A 6,879-nucleotide genomic window follows, 5' to 3' on the forward strand; every position below is an offset into this window, starting at 1 on the left:
CCAACATGCACGTCCACAGCTTGCTTGGTACCTTGTCTACCAACATGCACGTCCACAGCTTGCTTGGTACCTTGTCTACCAACATGCACGTCCACAGCTTGCTTGGTACCTTGTCTACCAACATGCACGTCCATAGCTTGCTTGGTACCTTGTCTACCAACATGCACGTCCATAGCTTGCTTGGTACCTTGTCTACCAACATGCACGTCTATTGGTTGTTTGGTACCTTATCTACCAACATGCACGTCCATAGCTTGCTTGGTACCTTGTCTAAATAACCGTACAACAAATCGGTATATATATATATGTAAGACAATTTCTATACTTACTTTTTAACATTTTCTATATTTTCATAAGTTATGCTCTTCGAGGCCAAATAGACTTATATTTTGATTAGAAAATATGAGTTAATTTTATTTTAGCTCGGATGCAAGCTCTGAGGGAAAAAAAAGGAGTTGGTACTTTATTTATTTTCCCGTCATTAGTATAAATATAGAGGCCCGAAATGGCCTAGTGGTTAGGGCATTTGACTCGCAATCTACGGGATCGAATCCAGTCACCGAACACGTTCGCTCTTTAAGCGGTGTGGGGGTGTTATAATATGACGGTCAATACCACCATTCGTTGGTAAAAGAGTAGCCCGAGAGTTAGAGGTGGGTGGTGTTGGCCAGCTGCCTATTCTCTAGTCTATCACTTCACCATTAGGAGCGGCTTTGCGCGAAATTCAACAAACAAACAAACAAAGAACAAGTATAATTTTCTAGTCTATAAACATATAGTTTTGAAACTTAGCGCTTTAACGGAGAAGCTGTGTAGGACTTGAGAGAGTAAGGAGGCACGTTTTTCTTAGAACATGTTTATTGTATTTATTTATTTTTATTTTTTTTTGAACAAGTTTACAAACTACTACGATGTCATCACCAAGAGCATTATGTTTTTATTGTTTTACTCTTTATTATTACTCTAGGGAAGATACAGCCTCATGAAAATTCCGAGAATAGATTATCATTATATCCAAGCTTACACAATGCATCCAGATGAGTGTTCGTGGTCTTGGACACACCCTTTAATAGAAGACAATATACTATTCGTTTAGTCTAACAAGATACTCTGACAGTTGTACCTTCCGTGATTACATGGTTGAAACCGTGCAACTTCTATGGCCAAAGAACAACAAGATACGTAGTCTACATACCGAGATCACAATGATAAGGCAGTATTTTGATATCTCCAAAGTTCGAAACACCTATCATACACGTTAAGTAAAGTGGATATTAAGCATCATTAGCCACAATGTAAACGAAGCGCGTGCGGGGGAAGGATATTCAGTTACGTCTGTGTGTTTGTCACTGGGAAGAGTAGAAATCGAAAAAGAGTAGGGTTGATAAACTTGGCACGTGGTTTTCTGTGTACCCTTTCCGAAATCTGGATAAAATTGAAAAGTGTATTCCTTTAAAGTTCAAAATTGAGTGTTGTTTTCGAACGTTAAGATGTGTTAAGAGTGGGAAAAAAATATTATAAAATTGTGGTGAGATGTGGTTTGAGATACCAATAAAATATCGTATCAAATACCTATACAATTGAAATATAATATTTAATTGTGCATGTAGAAATGTCAATAAAGGTTCGTAACACATACGCTTTGCATTTGATTGAATTCTTTATGATTTTACTGGTAAAATTTTTTTCTAAAAGATTGTTCAGATTTGAAACAACTTTTTTGTTGTTGCTGCTAAGCGCAAAGCTACATAATTGGCTATCTGTGCTGTGCTCATCACGGGTATCGAAACTCGGTTGTTAGCGTTGTAAGCCTTCAGACTTACCTCTGAGCAACTGGGCGATGTAAAACACTCCAAAATAAACATTTATTTTCCCTTCTAGTAGATCCTTAGGGGGCTTATCGGTATATTCAAATTTGAGGTTCGATCCCAGCGGTGGACACACCACAGGTATTCCATCATGCAGCTTGCAGCTCTGTGCTTAACAACAACAAATAAAAACTATCCTTGCCTGGATATTTAATTTTAATTTTTCTTTTCAGTTGTCTTGACACGTTCACGTTATAACGTCAATTTCATTCAAAACTAATGCTTGTATATTTAATACTTATAAACCTTTACAACTAAGTCCATATTGAAAAAAAAAATGTCTATGGATCTCAATTATGCGCATGATTTTATTAAACTTCTAACAGTTAACCTGGGTCCTTAGTGATGTTTGATGAGATCCCACTGGACAACTGCACACATCAAATTAATTTATAACCAATATGGTTTCTCCATCACTTTATTATAGTTAATAACTGATGTAAGAAGACTTCGTTTTTATTCAGAGGGTTTAAACCTTCAGAATGTTGTGTACCGGCGGATCTAAGGGTTAGAATTTGTATAACCGTTTTATTTACGAACTGTGGATCGTAGAAATTCACAACGTAATTAAATATTATTTCGCGTTTTTGATTGAAGTTTACAAAGTGTATAGATATCTCTGGCATTTTGCATACGATAAATATTAAAAGCCTTTGTTAACTTACATAATGACAGAACTGATTTCATAAACGAGCTTGTAAGTTCAACCGTCAAAGTGCCCCTCAGATTTTTAAATGTTTTAGAACAGAAATTTCAATAAAAATTAATATTTATACAATTTTTGAATTCAAATAATTCATACGTGTAATCTTTAAGAATTAGTGATTTATCCAATTTTATAATTATTTTAATTATGCAAGTATCTAAAGTGTTCAGTTAGAATTTAGTCCCACTGCTACAATTTCGTAGCTGCGCCCATGATGTAGAATGGCCAAATTTGGGATGGTTGACTTCATTAACAATGCGTAATACTCCAAGTAGTGGTAGAATGGCTTCCTAATCGTAAAGCATACAACACTAACTGCAGTGTTGTAGTAGCCTGACGCAATAGATTTTATTCAAATTTAACTTTTATTCACGTATCAAATAATACAAACTATATTATAAATAACTAATAATTTTAACTACAACCAATTTAGTACAGAGAAAAAAAAAAGACACAAAAATATTTTAAAAAATGTTTATAAAAAGTGGACCTCACCCTAACAACAAAGAAGCGCTTTTTGTTTTTTTTATTTCGCCCAAAACTACTCTATAGCAGTCCCTAATTGTGAAGTGATAGACTATAGGGAAGGCAGTTAGTCAACACCATCCACCGCCAACTCTTATGTTACTCCTTACGAACTAATAGTGAGGTTGACTGTCACATTATAACGCCTCTACAGCTTAAAGGGCGTGCATGTTCATTGACAAGATTCAAACTTGAGACCCGCAGATTGCGAATGGAGAGCCCTAACCATCAGGTCATGGGAAAGAAGCGTTATTAAATAATAAAAAATAAACATCTATATAGATACGAAAAATAAAAATGTTGTAATATATTAGATACCGCTAATTGACAATATTATAATTTATTAAAGTTAAGAATTTATCTTTCATTTTGACAAAAAAATGTCGTTTTGTTAATAAACCTACATAAGTTATTGAACATTGACCTATTGTTTGTTTTTTAAATTGGTGTATGTAAATTAGCTTTAGTCCTTGTATGATGCTCTTGAATGTCATTGTTATTTCAATACTTAGTACGGTAAACTGAGCTACTAATAAATACTGTTATATCTCTGTATTCGTGTTTTTTGGTCAAATCAAAAATGGGTATTGAATTACACTAAACAGCGTTTCGATGACTTAAGCCTAATACAAAAATTGACAAACATTAGGTGCTAGTGGGCACTAAGCAGTGTTTTAGTGACTTAAAACCAACACAAAAATACCTCCAACCTTTCATTACTTACACACTAATTTTTGGATGATTTTAAGATATCTCCCCTTCTAAAAGTTATAGATGTTGATTTCATGATATTAATACCAAAAATTAGTTGACTTACAAAGGTTTTCTAAAACACTGAATATATTTTGCACCTTTACAGGTGTTTCACTACACAACACTATATCATCTGCATACAGAATAGTTGCAATAGTACATATATTATTATTAACATAGATTCCAACATCATATTATTTCATTTCTGTTATAAGGTAATTATTATAAACACAGTAGAACTTCGGTTAACGAGCACCTCCATATTCCGGATTAAGGGCAGTGTCTTTAGTCTCGTTCTCTATATGGATACTCCATAAAGCAGGCAGTTATCTTTGTATGCCTGTACGGTATACCAATAAGTTCCAAACATCCCAGAAGGATGACCAATATTGAAACGCTTGCGATGTTTATTGGACTGGCTCCAAACCATATACTGTAATAAACGTTTTCACAGATTCAAGGTGCAATCTTATTACTCTGGGGAATTTTCGTTGTAAACACTGTAGGATACATAAGCTGATACATTTCACATCGTGTTCTCGGAGCAGGGGTCAAGTAGGCTTATTTCTGTGAGCAAGCTTTGTTGCTCTCGAGAGTATCATAATACAACGTCACGTAAACAGTCTAATGACACAAGCGATGATTTGTTGCTTTATTTTCAGTGGATTTCTTCTTCAGTCTTTGACAGTAAAATAAACACAGAAAATAAATGTGAAATGCTTAGCAATTCAAACTCTGAAGAGAAGTACTTTGAAACTTTGTGACCAATAAGAAAGAGAAAAGAGCACAGCTAATCCACCCACCCCCCTGAGACCTACTGTTGATAACTTTCCATATCATGGCAACGTGCATCTTATGAACACCCGTGTTCTGCATACACCAAGCAAAATTTTGAAATTAGGAAGGTCAATATACAATCCAACTTTGTGTGACTCACTTTTGATATTAAGGACAGCTTGCTATAGGGAGCATTTGGATGCAGTTGGGAAGGGTGGCCTTAATGTCGAGGTTCTACTGTAACAAACAGGAAAAGGCTTAACATACAACCTTGCCTTGTTCCTACTTCACATAAAAAAAAATCTATTAGTCCTTTCTGAGTTCTTACACATGATTTTATTTCTTATACATACTCAAAATAATTTCAAAATTTTCCATTTATGCCGGTTTTTAATAACTTTGTTCCTCAATATTTCATGAGAAACTGTATCAAACGCTTTACTGAAATCTATAAAAGTACAGTAAAATCTCCCTTTATTCTTAGATAAATATTTTTCAGTAAAACAACGTAGAGTAAAATTATGATCAATTGCTTAATGCTTCTTTCTGTATTCTACCTGTTCTTCTTATAATTTCTCATTTATATCTGCCCAGTTGTTTAATCTCAAGTTTATCAATTTTGTCAATATTTTTTCCCCTTTAAATTTAGAAGTGATATTCCTTTATAATTTTCAAATGTTTTAGTGACTTAAAGCCAGTACAATAATTGCCAAACATCAGGCGTTAGAGTTTTATGCAAGTTCTTACTTTAAATAGTGGTCACTAAGCAGTGTTTTGGTGACATAAAGGCAGAACAAGAATTGTCAAACATCAGATGCTAGAGTTTTGTATAAGTTCTTACTTTAAATATCGCTCGTTAAACAGTGTTTTAATAACTTAATGGCAGTATAAAAAATGGTCAAACATCAGGTGCTAGTGGTCAATAAGCAGTGTTTTAATGACTTAAAGGCAGTAAAAAAGTTGTTAAACATCAGCTGCTAAAGTTTTATGCAAATTCCTACTTTAAGCAATGGTCATTAAGCAATGTTTAATGACTTAAATGCAGTTCAAAAATTCTCAAACATAAGGTGTTAGTGGTCATTAAGCAATGTTTTAATGACTTAAAGGCAGTTCAAAATTGTCAAACATCAGGTGTTAGTGGTCATTAAGCAGTGTTTTAATGACTAAAAGGCAGTTCAAAATTGTCAAACTTCAGGTTTTAGAGTTTTATGCACGTTGTTACTTATAGTGGTGTTGTTGTGATTTCGTGAGTTGGTCAAGTTGTAGATGGTAAAGGTTGATGCACTAAGATGACTTTGTGGCAGTATCAACCAGTAAAAATTTCAGTAACTAAAACTGAGCATTAGCTTCGTGACTGTCATCCGGACTTTAGATAAGGTCAGCACGAGTTCAGTAATAGGTTTAAATATCGTCTCTTTTATTTGGCAGAAATAATTCTTGTTCCTTTTAAACTGATTTCAGATTAATATCTCTGATTAACGTCAAAATGTTGATTCATAGAACAGGATAATGACAACTTTCTAACTGACGTCACCAGCATGTTTACTTAACCAAACTCTTACAAGCATTCATTGAATTGAATTGATATGTATTAAAAAGTTTTAAATGGTTGACAACACTCGGATTAAGATATGTCACAGTTTGTTTGGTTTTATGAATTCTTCATCTCCACACAAGGAATGCAGAAATCAAGATAAGCCTGCATATAATGAAGTTTGAAGTTCTGCTGATTCATCTAAGACCCATTAATTGTTTCAAGTACTGATGCAACCTCCAGAGGGGAAAAATCATTCTAGTGAAATGGGACTTTAAATAGCCACTTAAATGTCAAGTAATGACTGTTTGATGAGCGAACATCTTGAAATTTATATCCGCAGTACACTGATATCTGTACACATTAATTCTCATTTGACGTTATCTTCAAATTAATCACATTATAAGTAGAATAATAAACACAGTTAAATAATTGATTGATAGAAATGATAAAGGGGCTAAATCTATAAAAATATTCGAAAAGTAGCATTAATGATGGCAGAAAGAGTGTCAAACACACTGTATGATGTGCATGTTAATAGAAAAATTACTAAGCAACCAATAGGCGTGTATGTTGGTAGACAAGGTTCCAAGCAAGCTATGGACGTTCATGTTGGTAGACAAGGTACCAAGCAAGCTATGGACGTGCATGTTGATAGACAAGGTACCAATCAAGCTATGGACGTGCATGTTGGTAGACAAGGTACCAAGCAAGCT

This window comes from Limulus polyphemus, unplaced genomic scaffold, assembly GCF_000517525.1.
Source record: "Limulus polyphemus unplaced genomic scaffold, Limulus_polyphemus-2.1.2 Scaffold1335, whole genome shotgun sequence".
NCBI lineage: Eukaryota > Metazoa > Arthropoda > Merostomata > Xiphosura > Limulidae > Limulus > Limulus polyphemus.